Source organism: Solanum stenotomum, chromosome 6 (assembly GCF_019186545.1).
Source record: "Solanum stenotomum isolate F172 chromosome 6, ASM1918654v1, whole genome shotgun sequence".
Taxonomy (NCBI): Eukaryota; Viridiplantae; Streptophyta; class Magnoliopsida; order Solanales; family Solanaceae; genus Solanum; species Solanum stenotomum.
In genome coordinates this window covers 27,681,776-27,703,514 of record NC_064287.1, presented here as the reverse complement: position 1 = coordinate 27,703,514, position 21,739 = coordinate 27,681,776, and positions in this window count along the sequence as shown.

Here is a 21,739-nt window from a genome sequence, read left to right as displayed (position 1 = left end):
GATGATACAACATCTTACCCACATTGCCAGAGCTGCCCTATACCTTGCAAGAGTGTAGAACACAAATGAACTGATGACTCCACTAAAAAAACTTCTTGAGGCAGGTGAGGAGGCACCGGTCTTGTTGTATAATCTATCTACGCTGACTACATAGTTTATGGGACTGTGAGTTATCTGAACTATTCTCCAAATCGGTGCTCAATACTCTACTCCCAAAATATATAAGTGTATTTTCATATAAAATACTCATTGGGTTGACATAATTACTCAAAAGGGCCTCTTTAAGAGGTTACTGAATTGTACTCTATCTTTCTAAAATATTCTGAAAACTCAAATACTTTTTTGAAAATAGTACTCTCTTTTCAATTTGAAAAAAAATATTTTCTTTAAGGGGTAACTGGACTTCTCTTTATATGGCTGAAATGCTTTTTAAAACTATTTATGCTCTTCTTAAAAATAATATCCCTTTTTTCTCAATGTGAAAATAGTACTTTTGGAACCATTTGTGTTCCCTTAAACTCTTCTCAAAAGATACTTTAAAAATACTCTTGAAATCACTTTAAAATTCCAAAATCAATGCATTGAAATAAATGCACAAAAGACTTTCAATAAAGATCTCATCAACTAGGGTTCATGTGAAATAAAATTATGGACCCAGTAAGCTCAATGCATAAAATATCAAAATCTCATAAATAAGAACCCATGATACGAAATAAGGAACTCAATTTATATCTAGAATTTTGTGGAAATTCTTGAACAAACCACTGGACTGAACTCTTACGTACTGAATTGAGATGTAGGGCGTGAAGAAGAAATAGTCCAACACTATGGTTATCCTTACATACCCAGAAGAACAAAGTTCATGAAGAAATTTGAAAAAGAACTTGATTGAAAACCTTGAAATCCTAGCTTTTGTCTTCCTTGCGGGTTTCTCTATGAGTTGGGAGTTGAGAGCGTATAACTAAAAGGAAATTGTGTACTTTTTGGGATATATTCCCCTAACTAAAGTTAAAACGTCATGACTTGAGCTTAGGAAAAGTGGGTAAAGATAAAAGAATACTCACTTAAAATACTGTCGAAAACCTTCCACAGGTTCATCTACGGTCCTTGGGTTGATCTACGGACTGTAGATACACTCAGTGGAATTCATATTGAAGCTTTAAGGCTAAAATTTTCATTCTACGGGTCCAAAATATGACCCATAGAGGTTTCTACGACCCGTAGATGGGTCCGTAGGATTGGACCCCAAAATTTGACTCCCAGTACTTTTTCCACAAGTTAAGAACAATCTATGACCTGTAGAAGGGTTTCATAGTTCACTGACTTTGAAAACTCTATTGTGGTAGTCTTTGATAAAAATGATCATAACTTTTTACTCCAAACTTGAAATAAGGAAAATTTTGTGTTGTTGAAAGAGGACTTGTAAGCGTTTAATTTTATAGGTCATAGTCCACCTAATTCATTATGTGATGAGAGATATGATCGTTTGTAGTTGGCCTAAATAGAATCTTAAATCAAAACGTAATCGGTAATGAAACTTTCAACTCAACTTTATGCTAGAGGATTCTAGTGACCTTAATTCATAACCAAATCCATTCTCATACTAAAGAACTGACCTTAACACCTAAAAGAAATTTAAGAATCACCCTACACGACCTTTTTCACAAATGAAGAATGATTCGGACCTTAACATAAATTTTTTTGGTATGTTACAATATCTTCTTCTTAGGATAAATCATCCTCGAATGATGATTAAACTGAGCATGAAAGGGAAAGAAGTTACTCTTACTATAATTTTGACTTCTGAACTTGTCTACTAACATAGGCGGAACTGGTTGATATTGAGAGTTTTGAAAATAGACTAGAGCACCTCACATAATTTTCAAGATTACAGGTCATGACATGAAGTTTCTAAGAATCACAATAGAAACATCAACTCTATCCCATCTTTCATTACTCAACTACTATCATCAACAATATTATCAAAATTAAAAGGGCCACTGAGGGAGCTTAGAACGAAAGATCATCAGCACAATTCATTCGAGAAATCTAATATAAGAATATGCATGACGTAACATTATGTTGCTAGACATTGAGAGTAAATTGTGAATTCGCAAGACTAAGTATCCTATGAGACATGGTGCTTATATGAATAGATTCATATCATGAGGCTTATATTCATAACTTTATGAAGTAAGATTGAGATCAATGGGCTAAAGTCTTTGCCTCTTATTCTGGAAATTTAGCATAAATGTGGATCTATTTGAAGTGTAGGAGAATAGGTCATGGATATTAGGCTTATATAGAGACATCAATTGGATGTTATAACGATGGAACTTTGAGGAATGTAGTACAATATGAATAAAATGATAAATCACTACAAATCTTTCTGAACACATCATTGTCTGATTCTTAACACTTGACTTGGTTCCTTACCTTATCATCTCCCCCTTATGTCTAAAGTCGACATTTTAAAGCTATGGATCTATTTCATATTTTCTAAACTAGTCTATATTTGATTTACTCTAATACTCGGAAAAATGCCAATCTGATGTCTATGAACTTTCCATGCGCAGGTACTAATATTCCTTCTAGGATTTCTTTCTTAGCTACTTCTCTTAACTTCTTCCTGCTTCTATAGAAGTCTTTCTATAATCATTATCCACATTGTCTTATGAAGCCACCTCATCTAGGTCTTAATAGCCCGACTTCTCCTTCTTAGACCACTAATACCGTCCTTCTAAGTTCATATCTACCTAACTTAAGGGAACTTTGACTTTATTTAAGAGGCTCATCATAGGCTATATATGATCCTTTCAACCAAACTCTCAAGGGTAATAGTAATATTTACATCAGCCTACTCCACATTGACAACTCAAATATACTATCTAGGCACACATGCAAAATCATAAACTTAATTTGAAGCTCATCTGACTATACAAGATCTCGGGTACACCTCTTAATGCTCTTGTTAATCGAATGACTTAGTCACACTTCATTGCCCTCATCCAAGGGTCATAATATCACAATTGTACCACTCACATTCATTGCAAACTAATACCTTAATTCCTCACCTACTTTATGTCAAACCTACTAGATTAGATCTCAAAACTAACATCACCCCCCTCGAGTTGTCATTTGTTTCATGATGCTCATCTCAAATTCAAGCTTATTGTCATGTTCTAACCATATATGTCAATATAACTCCTCACACACTATACCAACTTACCACTACTAGATTAAATTAAAAAAACACTTTCCCACTAAGACCTCCTGACAAGTAGTCAATCCTTATCTCCAGCTATCTATTTACAGATTACCATCACATTCCTTTTCACACCTAAGTACCTTTTGCCTATTCACTATACATCATTTCCTAATAACTAGTTCTATAACCCTCTGAATACCATGGAGATATCCTTTAAAAGATCATAAGGCTAGCTTAGATCTATCACCTTATGAATACTCACCTATTTTATTCAACATATATACTTGGTCTTTACTAACGTAATGGTACATTGACAAAAACTCCCTTTGGTTAAAGTATACTCTAACTCATCCTAACCAATAACTATTCCTCTAACTCCTATCATGATATCCTCACAAAATAATTTCCCTTAAGCCTACACATAGAGGAAAATTTCTTCATTACTAACTTACTAGGTGAATGATTGCAACTATACACTTTAATCAATAAGTACCCCACCTCTTAAGTTACTACACTTCCAAATGCATACTTATAATTCTGGGAACTTATACCACTACTGGCTTATACTATCGTAAATCATACTATCTTTTGGGAGATACTACTACTCAAGCATTCTAGAACATACTACCTCTTAAAGGGTATCACTTGAAACAAGGTTTTAAAGAAGAGAATCTGAGAGTACATCTTGCTTTTGCTCAAACGCACGGTTCATATGAACAAGGGTGCATTTTTCAGATAAATAAACTTAAGCACACTAATGGGCTTCTCTCAATCCCTTCTACAATCTCTTGAATTTTTTTGAAGACTTTATCTGAGAGTAACTCATCCATAAGAATCTAGGCTTTGCTATTTCAACCACCTTGAGTATGAGGGGTAGTCAAATGGATTTGAGAAATATACGAGTATGAATAAGTTCCTTTTGGCATAATTCTATTGCACGATTTAGAGTATGCAAGAAGGAAAACTTTTCTTAAATGTCTATAGTCCCTCATTAATAGACGTGGTACCCTCACGACCATAAATGAGATTCTATTGACATGACTTCATAGACATTGTAGAACACTTGAACCGTGAGCTATGATATCAAGTTTGTCACACCCAAGGCTACACACTTACTCAAGCATTCACAAATATCAAAACTAAAGCATTTTTTTAAAAATATTTTATTAAATTTCAAAGATATTTGAAAATACCGAATATTAAACATAAAGTTTTGAACAAAATATTTGAAACTGAATACTGAAGACTGTCTATATATAAAGCCTCTACTGTATAAAGATAGGTGTCGAAAAAAGACCCACGACACCTCAAAAATGCTACTTCTAACAAATCATAAGATTGAAGTCCTCTGAAACCAAGGAGGCCTTATAAAAAGTTGACGAGTAGATGATGTGATCTCAATAGAACTCCTGTTGATGATCCTAAGTACCTGAATCTAGATTATGAAACGATGTAGGTCAAATGACATCTGTACATTGAATGTACAAGTATGTAACAGGACTGAATATTACGGATAGCTGAACTGAAAGACTTAAAGTAACTCAACTGAAGTATAGTATAAATATAGATGAAAATCATTTAAAATATTTATTTAAGAATGCAATAATAGTAAATACTGAACTGAAATATATAAATAAAAATATACTTTAGTTTAGTTTACTATGAGAGTTTCTCTAATCGACAACCATCACTATGATCCTCGTGATGATACAACGTCCTTCCACGTTGCCAGAGCACCATATAATTTCTCGGAGTGTAGAACACAACCGAATTGATGGATCCACTAAAAATCCTTCTTGAGGCAACAAAGGAGTTCCCCGTCTTGCGATACGATCCTATCTACATTGACTAGGTAGTTTATGGGGGTTGTGAGTTATCCGAACTCTCTCCAAATTGGTGCCCAATACTACTCCCAAAATATATAACTGTATGCTATGTAAAATGCTCAATGGATTGATATAATTACTCAAAAGGGTTTCTTTAAGAGGTAAATGAACTGTACCCAATCTTTCTAAAATATTCTGTAAACTCTATATATATATTTTTAAAAACAGTATACTCTCTTTTCAATTTGAAAAATAATACTTTCTTTATTGGGTAACTGAACCCTCTTTATATGGCTAAAATGCTTTTAAAAACTATTTATACTCTTCTTAAAAATAACATTCTTTTTCTCTCAATGTAAAAATAGTACTTTTGGAACCATTTGTATTCCGTTACACTCTTCTCAAAAGATACTTTAAAATACTCTTGAACTCAGTTTAAAATTCTAAAATCAGTGCATGGAAATAAATGCACAAAGACTTTCAATAAAATCTCATCAAGTAGGGTGCATGTGAAATAAAAGCATGAACAACAACCCAATAATATCAATGCATAAAATATCAAAATCTCATAAATAAGAACTCATGATATGGAATAAAGAACTCAATCCATATATAGAATTTTGTGGAAAAACTATGGGGAAACCACTAGATTGAACTCTTAATGACTGAATTGAGATGTAGGGCGTGAGGTTTAACTAGTCCAACACTATGATTCGCCTTATATTCCTGGAAGAACAATGTTCCTTAAGAAGTTTGAAGAAGAACTTGATTGGAAGCCTTGAGACCCTAGTTTTTATCTTCCTTGCAGTTTTCTTTTTGAGTTTGGGAGTTGAGAGCGCAGAATTAAAATAAAATTGAGTACTTGGTAAAATATATTCTCCTAATTGAAGTTCAAATATCATGACTTGGACTTAAAAAAGTGGGAAAAGACAAAAGAAACCCCACTTGAAAAATAGTCGAAAACCTTCCATGGGGTCATCTATTTTTCATGGTTTGATCTATGGACCGTAGATCCCCTCCGAGGAATTCATATGGAAGTTTTAAGGCTAAATTTTTTATTTTACGAGTCAAAACTATGGCCCGTAGAGGGTTTTACGACCCATAGATGGGTTCGTAGGAATCAAACCCCAAAATTTGACTCCATGTACTTTTCCTATGAGTTGATAGTACGATGTACAACCTGTAGAAGTGTTTCATAGTTCACTAAATATGTTGTGGTAGTCTTTGGTAAAATGGTCATAACAATTAACTCCGTACTCAAAATGAGAAAAACTTGATGGCATTAGAAAGATGAATCAAGGGCCTTTAATTTGAAAGGTCATAGGGTACCTCATGCATTATGTGCTAATAGATATGATCATTTGAATTTGACCTAAGTAGAGTCTTATACCAAACCTAATCGTTAAGGAAGTTGTAACACTTCAAAAATTGGAAAGTCAAGTTGGAAAGTAAAGATGCAGAAAATTTGCTGAACTAGTGAACTAAGAGTCCTATCTATGGAATGTAGGATGTCCTACGGGCCGTAGAAAGGCAATCATAAGAAGCTGGATTGAGTTTTAGAATTTCAAGTTTCTGATTGAACCTACGATTTGACAAGACAAGGTGTAGGATTTTTGATGGTGCGCAAGATTGATCCGTAGGCAATGATGGGTCTACAGATGGAAATGACAGGTCGTAGTTGGTTCTACGAGTCGTAGAAAGGTCTCATAGAAATGTTCCAGAATTAGTGAAATTTTGGGTTAAAGTTTTGTTCTACGGACCATAGGAAGTCCAATGGGCCCTAGAAAGGTCTTGCCAAAGTTGGATGGATTTTCAGGTTCCAGTACTTCGGTCTATGGTTTACCAGTACGGTCCGTAGGAAGTACGACGGACCATAGGTCACTTCTCTAGACTAGGTCTTGCAATTATTTGTAAAGGGTATTTGAGTCATTTCCTATGTGCTTAAAGCCTAAACTATGTAATTTTGACCCTTATTCGTAGCTCTATATAAGGTCTTTAAGTCCTCAAGCTACCCACTCTAAATTCATTCATCAAATTCAACCTCCATAATTCCCTCTGAGGCTCACAAGGAATTCTAAGGTTCTTCAAGTTCAAATCTCCTTTATTCATCAATTCCTTAGGGCTTCAAGATCAAGGCATGTAGGGAGTTTATCAATGGGTTACATTAACCCATTGAATCCCAAGGTCTCCTCCAATTCAATTTCCCTAAATTGATTAAGTTTTCATTCAATTCCTCATGGGTTCTATTTGTATGGATGTAAATTGTTTGATTTTAAACATATTATGATTGTTTGGACTCAATTACATGCTTTCCACTCGATCCCATATGAACCCATGCATTGATCATGATTTTGAATATGAACCCTAATTTGCATGAATTTGAAAAAATGTTATGAATCAATGAATGATATTTTCATGAACTTATGCATGATTTATGAAAAAAAGATTCTCTTATGATCTAAGTTGCTTTAAGATAAGCATCGACTAATTGTGAAAGGATTTTCTCACATATGCATGGCTTGTGAAAGATTTTCTCATAGTAATGGATCATAGTTTGGTGAAAGGTTTTACCACTCATGCATGATTCAATATGGAAGGATCTATTCTATGATGTTTTTAGCTTAGATTAGTAAATTAGTTGTGATTTTCCATGGATTTTGATATGATTATGTTTATGACTTCTTCCGTTGGAATTTCACTTAGCACCGAGAGGATATTGTGATGGAGGCTCTCCGTTAGTACATGCTAGGTCTTTAGTAGAAATCTCCTTGTCCCTAATTACGTGCCTCCGTATGTTGTCTTAAGTGACATATCTAGTAGACCCATCAAAGCTAAAAGTTTATTTTCTTTTCCTTGGCAAGCAAGGATACTCTTATCGGTGTAGGAGCAAGACACCAGATTCCATGTAATAGCTCACATGGTCTATGTTGGTTAATAGTAAATATCCCACAAAATGAACTAAGTTTTCCTTAAAGGTTTATGAAGCTTTAATTTTTATTTCAAAATGCATTGACCATGTTCATGATTTAAGATGTCTTGTTAAATGTGTTACTATGTTCAACTTGGTCATGTATTTCATATTTTCAATTATATTTCTTTATGATCACGTTTTCATACTGTATGCATATATCTCATACTTAGTACATTCAATGTACTAATGTACTTATGCCTACATTGTTTCACTAATGTAGGGTGTGATACTTCTTCTCTCTCCGCTTGTGATTAGGTTGTGATCGTTTGATTGTTCGAGATTGAAGACGTGGTGAGTCCTCATGTTCCGAGAACCATCTCATCTTCATTATGTTTTCCTTATTTTTCAGTTTTCAAACTTTGTACGTGGTGTATGGGTTGTGTCCCGACCACTCATTTTGATGGATTAGAATGATTTGTCAAGACTATGTTAGACTTCTGCTATAATGTCAAACTTTTCCATTTATATGAGATTCTTTACTTTTGTCTATTATATTGTGTATATGTATGCCAAGTGGCTTGTGTAGGGGCCTTTCGAGGTCTTATACACCATTTCACGTCTATAGTGTACTTTGGGTCGTGACAAACTTGGCATTCAAAGCACAAGGTTTTAGAAAAAGGTCCTAGAATGTCTGATAAGCCACATTGAGTAGAGTCTTGTTCAAAAGTGTGAAGCGCACCACATTTATGATTTGGAGGCTATAAAACGTTTAGCAAACTCCACTTCTTTCATTGTTCTAAAGTCATTCCATAAAGTCTATCTCTATAAAGATACTTCTTCTAAATCGTGTTTGATCCTTTTTAGGATATGACCCCTCGAAGAGCTTATGTAAGAAGGAATGTGGGTGACGCCACTATGGAGCTCGAGGTTTCTTAAGTTTCGGTTGATCATTTGTTTGATCAAGTGAATCATGCCAAATTTGAAGCCACTTTTCAATTGTTGGCTAAAGCCATGACTGCCCAAGCTAATAGAGAGTCTAATGCTCCCGTAAATCCAAATTTGGGTACGGGGGAAACAAGGATTAGAGACTTCACTAGGATGAATCCTCCAAAATGTCATGGGTCTAAGGTTGATGAGGATCCTCAGGAGTTCATTGATGAGGTATATAAGGTAGTGGATATTATGGGATTGTCTACGATTGAAAAGGTAGAGTTTACCGCTTATCAACTTAACGGTGGTTCTCATGTGTTGTTTGAGCATTGGAAGAGTTGGAGGGCAATTGATACGGGTCCTTTTGATTGGAAGAAATTTAAGGGAGCTTTTCTTGATCATTTATTTCCTCTTGAGATGAAAAAAAGTGAAAGTTCTTGAGTTCATTAATCTTCGTCAAGGGAATATAAGTGTGAAGGAGTATGCCTTGAAGTTCACTGAATTGGCTAAGTATGCTCCAACTATGGTTGCCGACTTTAGGGCAAGAATGAGTAAGTCTGTGTCAGGTGTGTCTGACTTTACTGTCAAAGAGTGTTGTACCAACATGATGGTTAGGGAGACAAATATTTCTCATTTGATGATACGTGCCCAACAAATTATAGAGGAAAAGCTCAAGTAAAGGACAAAAGAGTCCAAGAAGGAAAAAACCGGTGATTGTGACTTTTCTCATTCTAGGTCTGGTAGACATGACATCCTCAATTTCGACAAGAGTTTTTCGATCAAGGTTCCTCTAATGATCCGGCTCCTAAGTTCAACAATAATAGGGTGTCTAACCCTAAGCCTCAAGGAGGTGGTTGTAATTGACATTCTATTCCTGCTTGCACTAGGTGTGGTAAAAAACATGATGACAAGTATTTGGCCGATACAATCAGTTGTTTTAAGTGTGGAAAGAGTGGTAACAAGATAAGAGATTTACCATAGCTTTCTACTAAAGGAAGGGATGGTAGGAAAGTTGAACCTAGTAGTTCATACTCGACATGATCGTGAGGGTTCTCCTGATCTGGTGACCGATATGTTGAAGTCTTTCATCTTGATATTTATGCCTTAATTGATCCGTGTGCTGACTTATCTTTTGTTACTCCTTATGTGTCCATGAGATTTTAAGTTGGTCCCGAAATCCTTTCTAATCCCATTGATGTCTCTACTCATGTATGTGATTTTATAATGGCTAAGAGAGTTTATAGAAATTGTCCTATTTCCATTTCTCATAGGGTCACTCATGTTTATATTGTAGAGCTTGATATGTTAGATTTTGATATTATTCTTGGGATAAATTGACTTCATGTATGTGATGCTTCTATATATTGTAGAACTCGATTGTCATTCTTGTTAATATTGTAGAGTTTTTTATGTTAGATTTTGATGTTATTCTTGGGATAGATTGACTTCATGCATTTGATGCTTCTATATATTGTAGGACCTGATTCGTGACTTTCAATGTTCCAAACGAACCTATCATGTCATGAGAATAGGGGAATTATATTCTTAAGGGTCAGTTGATATCTTGTCTAAAGGCAAGAAAAATGATTTCTAAGGGTTGCATTTATCATGTAATTCAGGGTAGGGATACAAATTGTGAAACCCCTACTCTTGAGTCAGTTCTGAGTGTTAATGAGTTTCTCGAAGTGTTTCCTGATGATCTCCTCGGTATTCCTCTCGAAAGGGAAATCAACTTCAATATTGAGATTCTCCAGACACACAACCTTTCTATATTCTTCCCTACCGTATGGCCTCAAAATAACTAAAGGAGTTAAATGACTAATTGAATGATTTTTTGGACAATTTCATCAGACCTGGTATCTCTCTATAGGGTGCTTCAGTGTTGTTTATCCGAAAGAAGGATGGTTCTCTCTGAAAGTGCATTGACTATCGACAATGAACAAGGTTACCATTAAGAATAAGTATCCTACTTCAATGATCGATGATTTGTTTGACCAACTCCAAGGATCGAGTTACTTCTCTAAGATTGACCTCCAATCGGATTATCACCAATTAAGGGTGAAAGAAAGTCACCAATTGAAGGTACATGAAAAGAATTATCTGACTCATGATTTTGACTTAGCGGCGCTAGTGTTTGCTCTAAAGATTTGGAGACATTAATTATATGGTGTTCATGTAGATGTGTTTAGTGATCACAAGAGTTAAAAATATGCGTTCACTCAAAAGGATTTGAATCTTCGCCAAAGGAGGTGGGTTTATTGTTTACGGATTATGACATGATTTCATCCCGAAAAGGTGAATGTGGTGGGAGGTGATCTTAGTTGATCGTCAATGGGTAGTGTTGCTCATGTTGAAGATGATAAGAAGGAGTTAGTTCGTGATGTTCATAGATTGACCCAATGAAGGTGGTGTAATTGTTCATAATGGTTCAAAATCTTGTTTTGTATCATATGTGAAGGCTATACAATATATTAATTTGGTACAAGTTGACTTGAAGAAGTCAGTTTTGAAAAAAGCCGTTGAGACTTCCTCCCAAGGGGGAGATAGTGTCCTTCGATATCAAGGTCAGTTATGTGTTCCAAATTTTGATGAATTGAGAAATCAGACTTTGATAGAAGCTCACAAATCTCGGTATTCTATTCACTGGAAGCCACCAAGATGTACCGCAACTTGCGAGAGGTCTATTGGTTGAATAGGATAAAGAAGGATATTGCAAAATTTGTGGCTAAATGTCTAAATTGTTAACAAGTGAAAGTTTAGCATAAAAAACTGGGTGGTTTGGCTCAACACATTAGTATTCCTACATGGAAGTGGAAAGATTTGAATATGGAATTCATTACGGGTTTACCTCGCACTCTTCAACAATTTGATTTGATTTGGATTATTGTGGACTAAATGACAAAGTTGGCTCACTTTCTTCCTGTTACGATTTTATTCTCATCGGAGGATTATGCCAAGATTTATATTAGGAAAATGCTAAAGTTGCATGGAGTGCCTTTGTCCATTACTCCAATCAAGGTACTCAATTTACGTCTCAATTTTGGAAGTCTTTTTAGAAAGGTCTTGGTAGTAAAGTGCAACTTAGCATGAGTTTCATCCTCATAGAGATGGATAAGCCGAGCGTACCATTTAGAATTTGGAAGATATGTTAAGAGTGTGTGTGATTGATTTCAAGGGAAATTGAGATGATCATTTTCCATTGATTGAGTTTACTTACAACAATAGCTATCATTCTAGCATTGGGATGGCACTACTTGAGGCTCTTTATGGTAGGAGGTGTAGGTCCCCTATTGGTCTATTTGAAGTTGGTGAGGTTTCTTTGATAGGACCCGAGTTAGTTCATGAGGCTATGGAAAGGGTTCGACTCATTCACTAAAGGTTCAAAATGGCTCAAAGTCAACAAAAGTCTTATGCCGGTATAGGAGAAGAGAGCTTGAGTTTAATGTTGTTGATTGGGTCTACTTGAATGTTTCACCTATGAAGGGTGCAACGAGATTTGGAATGAAAGGGAAGCTTAGTCCATGATATATGAGCCCATGTAAGGGTTTGAGGCGAATTGGCAAAGTTGCTTATGAACTTGAGTTGCCTAATGACTTGGCATCGGTACATATGGTATTCCATGTCTCTTTTTTGAAGACGTTTGTTGGAGATTTAACATCTATTGTTCCTTAAGAAGGTTTAGGAGTCAAGGAGAATATTTCCTATGAAGAGGTTCCAGTTAAGATTTTAGACCGGCAAGTTTGATAGTTCAGAAATAAGGAAGTTGCTTCTGTGAAGTTTCTATGGAGAAATCAATTTGTTGAGGGTGCTTCTTTGGAGGTCGAAGCCAATATGATGTCCCGATATCCTCATCTCTTTCCCTCCACTCCTATTCTAGCTTGAGGTATTAGTTCTTCATAATTCATTCTTTCAGATTCATTCATTTTAGTCATTCTCATGTTTCCATAAGCATGCATATTCATCAAAACTTGATTTTGATGTTATGATTTATCTTGGAGTGATTCTCCATGCTTATGTGCATTTTGATGAGATTTTCATTCATATTGGATTGTTAGTTTCTCTCTTACTCTATTCATGCTAGCTTGAGTACCATTCGCGGACGAATGCTCCCAAAGGAGAGATATTGTAACACCTTAAAAATTGGGAAGTCAAGTCGAAAAGAAAAGATGCAGAAAACTTGTTGAAGTAGCGAACTATGAGTCCTACCTACAGACCGTATAAAGTCCTACGGGCCGTAGAAAGGTAATAGTAGGAAGTTGAATTGAGTTTTGGAATTTTATGTTTCTAATGTGGAACCTACGACTTGACAGGACGAGGTGTAGGATTTATCTATAGGGATGATTCAGAGATTTGAGTTAGGACCTCACTTCTATGGATGGAAATGACGGGTCGTAGTTGGTTCTACCAGTCGTAGGAAGCTCCCGTAGAAAAGTTCCAGACTTAGTGAAATTTTGGGTTAAAGTTGAGTTCTATAGTTTGAGTCTAAGAATTGTAGGAAGTCCTACGGGCCATAGAAAGGTCTCGTCAAAGTTTGATGTATTTTAAAGTTCTAGGACTTTGGTCTATGATTGACTAGTAGGGTCCATAGAAAGTCCTACGGATTGTAGATTGCTTATGTATATTGGGTATGACAATTATTCTGAAAAGGGTATTTGGGTATTATCCAATGTTCTTAAAGCCTAAGCTATGTCATTTTAATCCTCATTCCTAGGACTATATAGGGTTTTTAAGTCCTAAAACTACCAACTCTACATTCATTCACCAAACTCATCCTTCCCAATTATCTGTAAGGCTCACCTCGTCAAGTTCAAGTCTTTTTCTTCATCAATTTCTTAGGGCTTCAAGATAAAAGTATGTAGGGAGTTCATCCATGGGTTACATTCACCCATTGAGTCCCAAGGTTTACTCCAATTCAATTTCACTAAATTGGTTAAGTTTTAATTCAATTCCTCAAGGGTTCTATTTGTATGGATGTAAATTATTTGATTTTGATCATATTATTATTGTTTGGACTCAATTACATTCTTTCCAATCAATTCCATATGAACCCATGCATTGATTGTGATTTTGACTATAAACCCTAATTTGCATAAAATTTAAGAAAAGTTATGAATCAATGAATGATGTTTTCATAAACTTATGCATGATTTATAAAAGAAAGATTATCTTATGATCTATATTGCTTTAAGATAAGCATCGACTAATAGTGAAAGGATTTCTCACATAGGCATGAATTGTGAAAGGTTTCCTCACATTAAGAAATCATGGTTTGGTGAAAGGTTTTATAACTCATGCATGATTCAAGATTTAAGGAGCTATTCTATGATGTTTTTATCTTGGACTAGTAACTTAATTGTACTTTTCCATGGATGGTGATATGATTATGTTTATGACTTATTCTGTTGAGATTTTGCTTAGCACCGGAGGATATTGAGATGGAGGCTCTGCCATTAGTAGAGGTCGGGTCTCTAGTAGCAATTTCCTTGTCTCTGATTATGTGCCCCCATTTGTTGTCTTAAGTGACATAGCTAGTGTTTCCACCTAAGCTATAAGCTTAAGGTCTTTGCCTTGGCAATCAAATATATTATAGCTCACATGGTGTATGTCGGTTAATAGTAAATATCCCAAAAAATAAATTAAGTTGTCCTTAAAGGTTTATAAAGCCTTCCTTATGAATTTCAAAATGCATTGACCATGTTCATGATTTAAGATGTTCTTTAAATGTTTTACTATGTTTAGCTTGGTCATGCATTTCATGTTTTCGATTATGTACCTTTAAGATAATATTTTTATGTTTTATGCATGTATCTCATACTTAGTACATTCCATGTACTAGTGCATACTTGTGCCAACATTGTTTCACTAATATTGGGTGTGGCCTTACCTCTTCCACCGATCGTGGATAGTTGGTGATCGTATTGTTCGAGGATTGGTGGGAACGTAGCTCGTACACCATGTACAAAGTCTGAAAACTAAAACATAAAGAAAACATAATGAAGATGACATGGTCCTCAGAATATGAGGACTCGCTACAAATGAATTATCTCATGAACTTTATGTTTACATATTTTGAACAAAAATATAAATAATCCACACCTCACATAGTTTTCAGTTGCTAATCATATCTCCCCATAATGTTAGAAAATCTAACGTTTACCCCTAATTTCATTTGGTGATTCTTTTTTGTGCACTGTGGAGCAATTATATTAAATATTACACATTTGATTTAGATGAAAATTATTTGATTTTTGACCCTGAATCAATTGTGATGGGGAACCTGGTCTATTTGATGCGTACATGTGTTGCTACATGTTAAATAAACTCATCTCATATCTTGTTTTATTTGAGATTTTTTTCTCATAATCAATGATTTAGGTATATTTGAGGCATACAATTTCTGCTAAATGGATCAACATACTTTTATAATTTTAAAGTGTGCTCTTAATTTAACAACTTGAGCAAACAACCTTGCAAAAACTGAATTACAAGTTGATAAGAATGCACATGTGATCATATCATCATACCATAAATCCATCTATTACATGACATGTGAACAAGCACTTTATATACGTTTTAAAAGAATCATGGGATAATCCTAACCATAACTAGTAGCTTTTTATCATGATAACTAGAAAGATAAGAGAATTCATAAAATCTTTCTATTTTATTAATATATAACTACATGAATTTTCAATTATTTTCACATCACTTCTATCGACTCTGGGCTGTCAAAAGTATACCCTGGATCATAGGGACCTTATCCATAGCATCTCTAAGCAAGTTTGTACCAAATGAATCCACCTCAGTTGAATCAAATTATTCGATCAGAGATCTACATCAATTATCAAACAACGCCTCAAAAGGGACCATCTCATTATTGAAATGATAATTGTTGTTGTAGTCAAACTCTTCTAAGGGCATATGCTGATCCCATCTAGCACCAAAATCAATCACACAAGCTCGGATCATGTCCTCCAACACCTGAATCATCCTCTCGGACTAACCATCTGTCTGAGGATGGAATGTTGTAGTCATATCTAACCGAGTTCCCAAACTATGCAGCAAGTCCTTCCAGAAATGGGATGTGAACAAGGAACCTCGATCAGAGACAATATAAAAAAGGACTTCATGCAATCACACAATTTGAATGATATAAAGCTCATCTAACTTCTCCGTTGTATACTTGATACGCCCAAATTACACCTCTTTAAGAAGTATAATTAGTCATTTTAAAATAAAGAACCTAATTGAGGTTAAGGTCGATATCACAAGGAATATGCTCTAGATTTAGGCTAGTTTATTGTTGATTGTACTTTTAGTCAACTTATTTCCGTAAAAATGGGGATTCACAACACAATATAGTTGTTGATTGATTTTTTGTAACAAGTAACATGATTCACAATTTGTAATATCAATATGAGATGAAACTAGGGCATAAGTGTTCCCCACAAGTTCTTACCGCACTAATCCTAATAATAGTACCTCTTTCCTAGTGTTATGATGCAAGGTTGATAAGTTAGGTATATCCTAAGTGATTGGTTGTCCGAGTAAGGAATTTCACCACTCAACTTGGTTGGTCTACAAATATATGCTTTACTAAACCCTTACCTTTAACCCCAAATTAGCCCTTGCGTATTTGGGTCAAGCTATTAGATAGCAGATTATCACGCTAAATATATGTTGTTTAACCTCTTTCTCATTCATTACTTCCTTGGTCCGGCAAGTAGGAATGATACAATTTCTAACGTTGCACACCGTTAAAAACATTCAATACGAAGCGATTAACAATACATGCATAAACACTATTCCATAATTACTTAATTATTAGTTTTACGTTGTTAATTACTCATGGTTCCCACAACCCTAGTTGTGGATTTAGTTATTCATGCTTGAGTGTTCACAATTCATATTAGGGCTAATAGAATAAATCATGAACTTATTATAATAGATACGAGTTTTAGTAGCCTACAAACCAAATGAAACTACAAACCTTGGTAGGAGAAGTAGGCCTAGACCAACCACAAACTACCTTCACCTTCATTGGATTAACCATAATCCCATACTTAGACATCACGTTCCTGAATAATGCTACACACTGAAGCCAAAACATACATTTAGTGAATTTGGCATACACCTGCTAATCTCGCAAGTTTTCCAGTACAATCTTCAGATGCTTCTCATGTTTCGCCCCACTCCTAGAGTATACAAAGATGTCATTGATAAACACTATCACAAAGAAGTCCAAATAGGGCCTAAAAACATAATTCATCAACCATATGAATGTTATTGGGGCATTAGTCAACCCAAAAGATATGAATAAGAGCTCATAATGGTCGTACCGAGTCTTGAAGGCAGCCTTAGTGATATTTGTTGCCCTAATCCTCAACTGGTGGTAGCCTAACCTCTGATCTATCTTAGAAAACAACGTTGGACTTTGAAGCTGGTCAAACAAATTATAAATCCATGGCATAAGATATATGTTCTTGATGGTTACCTTGTTCATCTGTCAATACATATACTCAAGGTACCATTCTTCTTCACAAATACTCGATCTAATGAAACCCTTGCCGAAGAGGTCCTAGAGTTGGTCCTTAAGTTCCCTTAACTAAGTTGGAGCCATCCGGTATGGTAGAGTAGAAATTAGTTGCTTGCCAAACTCAACATCAATACAAAAATCAATATGCGCGGTCAGGAGGAAGGCTTGGTAGATCTATAGTAACACATTGACAAATTCTCTAACCATAAGAGTAGTCTTAAGCAAAGGAGTGTCAGCACTAGTGTCACATACATAAGAAAGATAAGCTAGACACCTCTTTCCCACCAACAAGAAAGTAATCACACGTCTCTACATATGACTATAAACATTGGTCCACACAAGCAGAGGAATACCAGGCATGTACAAAGTAACAATCTTGGAGAAGAAATCCAAGACCATATGTTAAGGAGAAAACCAATCCATGCCTAGAATCAAGTCAAAATCCACCATATTTGCCTCAATAAAGTCTACCCAACTGTCATACCCAAGATTGTCACCACAAAGGACATATACAGTTGATTCAATGCTAAAGAATCATCTACTGGGTAGCTACACATATAGGCATAGACAACGGTTCCCATGATAACTCCAAATTCATATCATAATAAGAAAACACATACGAAAATGAAGACTCTAGATCAAATAATGTATAAGTAGGCTGATGAGAGATGGAGATTGTACTTGTTATGAAAACATCCAGAGACTTCACTTCGGCCTCCTTGGGAAAGCATATATATGGCAGCATTCACCTCGACTGTCCGAAATGCCTGACTGAGGACCACCTCGAGTACCCTGGAGACCACCCCTACCACCCTGTGCATCACCTCTAGATTAATGAACCGAAGCCTTAGAGGCGTTAATCTGTTGACCCTGTCTCCCACAATGAACAATTGAAGGGAAATCTCTATTAAAATTACCCACTATACCACACTGGTAATAGTCCCTACTAGAAGAAATCTACTAGGACAACTCGGTTGATCCTGACTGGCCACCCCGACCTGAATACCACAAATGTGCACCCCAAAAAGTCTGAACTAGAGCCTAACCCACGTGAACACTAGCACCCGCAAAACCTTCATCTATAAGTTTTAGAGCTTCCTGAACAAGTCTACTAGGCTGAAACTGTTGAGGGTAACCTCTGCCAGGAACCCTCTACCATGGGACTTAGACCTGCTAAAACCACCCTAACATTGGGGCCTCTTATTGCTGCCTCCATGAGATGCATATGTAATGCATAAAACGTGCACGAGATGCGTGTGTGACATATGTAGAAGCTAGTTTTATTGAAAATGTTTAATATTTTTATTAAGATTTGGCTTTAATCCACCAATGTCATTGAGCCACCCCTGGCTCCCTCTTAATAGAGTTAACAATGTCAAGAAATCAAATCTTAAAGGATGATACTTACCATCATAATCTGCCCGTCAAATTTTTTGTCGAGCCAAATCATGTACAATGATGTTGTCTTTAAGAATACAATATGTGGAAATAATTTAAATACTGTGTATCACTTCATGAGATACAAATGAGAAATCAATCATCACCTCCAGGATAAGTAAATGAAGAGCATTGAAAGGGTGCTTTGGCATTGATTACATGATTTGTGCCGGAGGATATAAACACATTCCCAGGTAATGAACTTATATTTAACTAAACAAAATTTAAGTAATCAATAACATAAAACCTTTCTTTTGTTAGAGTTAAAAATGTCTAACAATTAAATTTTATGATATATTCTTACAATCGGAATTTTCCCATCAAATTCTTTGTCGAGACAAAACATATACCAGAGTCTTATATTTAAGAGCAACATCTGTGTAACAAGAGACGGAAATGTAATTGCATTATTTTACTGAAACTATGATAAGCAATTTTGCTTATCACAACTGGCAAGAAGTACTTGCTTTTGTTCTAGTCTGAGATCATGAAGTTAATGTAGAATATAATTGAGCAATGAAGTATAAAAAGTAACCATTATTCAGAAATTAACCTCCTAAAGTTGTTAGGCTTAGATTTTTTTTTATAGAGAGAATGCACCACTTAGCAACATCTTCTTGTTAAGCACATATAATAGAACAATTATCTTTGTTGGACATAAATATATCATTTAAAAGTGAAAGTTGATTTGTCTTCTCTCGAGCTACCCCTTCTATGACAAATTTCAACCTTCCGTCTATTTTTGTGCCGTTAGGTAGAGGATTTCAAACTACAAATGTATGTTTAAATACTCATAGAAGTTCCCATATAATTGAAGTAGTCTATTGTTCTTAAATACATGGATACACCACCAACAAATTAGTTAAGAGAAATTCAAGAAAGCATCTCTATTATGTTGTTTAACAAATGTTCTAATGAGACTGTTAGGTATTTAATAACTTGAATCAAATATTGAATGATCAAAATATTAAACAATGAACCTTGAAGAAATTAGATAGCATGGATATGTTTCTGATATAGTTGACTTTGCTCAAGGTGAAACATTGGCAGTTATCTGCAAATCAATATATTAAAAGCAATTTTTTGTTGCCCCCTTATAAACTTAATTTAGTTGAAAAAATCGTTTTCTAAATTATTATTTCTTTAAAATTCAAATTATTGATAAGGGGACAAAAAATCTCATTTCATCGGTATGATCACACTTACACACATTATGTGTTGCTAAAATAACAAGTACTACTATCCCTTTCTGATCCTCCCATTATAGATTGCACGCACATGAGAAGCCCTAAGAATAAAATCGATAACACCACCATTACTGGAAAATTTGAGCATGTCTAGATCAGTCTCAAGTCTCAAGTTCATCCATCACAGTGGTGCAATTTGTGAAAAGCTGTCGCACCCCAACCCTAGGTGAGGCCGACAAATATCATATGAACACATGCTTTACAAGTGACCTATGATGAGAGAGTGAACTAATATGCAGATAGATTTACTAAAGAGAAGCTACATGTACACATGTCGACTAGCTGAACCGATACATGTGACAGGTAAAACTATTAATACAGATGCTATCTTTACATTGTCTACAAAGCCTCTACTGGAATCCATGACGGTACAACTATCAAAGTAAACATAGTAAAGACTCGGCAAAGCCCCGGGTCAACCTGGAGCTCACCAACAACCGTTGCATATCATGTGCTTATAGTGGGGATATCTACTAGTTGAGTACATGTACCTGCAACATGAAATGCAGGGTTCCCACTAAGGGACGTTAGTAGAAAAGAATGTACTGAATATGTAAGGCATAATACAACCATATGTAAAATGAGAGCTCAAGTGAAACCAAATACAAATAGATAAGGATTAGAGATCACGTTTGCTTATACTTGTGGAATCGTGTATGTTACACTCTTTTCCTTGCTTTTCTGTGCTTTATAGTCTTTATAAGGTATATGATACAAATGACCAGCTGATCAGTGGTAGAAGAGGATCACCCATGCTAAGCATTTTAATTCCTGGGATGCGGACCTCATAGATATACAAATCGGGATCGACCCATGCTAGGCATTTAGCCCCTGCGCTGCCACCCATAATAATATAGATTGGGATCGGCCCACGCTATGTATTACAATCCCTGAGCTAGCACACTTAAGTACTAGAGTTAGGATCGACCCATGCTAGGTATTTTAACCCCTGAGCTGCCACCCATAATTATATAGATTCATTTTACCTTGTCTCTTTAATCTTTGAGATTGTTCTTTTGATGTTCATAACTCTTTTGAGATATTTTTTTTGGTGGTCATAGTGTTATTCAACTTTGTGACAGTAAAACGTAGTAGGAGACATTTGAATATGGACTTAAGATAATAACAATGACATGGGAAGAAATTGTGACACCAACATAATACTTAGGAGTTGATATCTCTCAATAAACATTTTTGACATCTCAAATTGAACCACAAATCAAACATTTAACATTCAGCCAAGAGATATGAACTCTATATGATAGCCAAATACTTACTAATTAATTTCAAATACAAGGTCGTGGAACCAAGGAAGCACATGGGCAGATTCAACTTAGGGACAAGTACATATTCTAAGTAAGTACATATAAAATGTACAAATAGAGCAAGTAGGGATCTTGTGAGGTAACATTTTAGTCTAACACAATGGGAGTGATAACCAATAAAGGAAACATATGAACATGTGAAAAGATAACTTATATGATGGAGCAGACCATTGAAGCAAGTTGGCAGGATATGGACATATTGTATAACCAACATATAAACATATGTACCATGTGTAATCTAGGATCATTTTGATTTATATAAGAGGAATGTGTGCCAAGGGTTAGCACTTTGACGATGAAAAAGGTTTAAGCCTTGCAT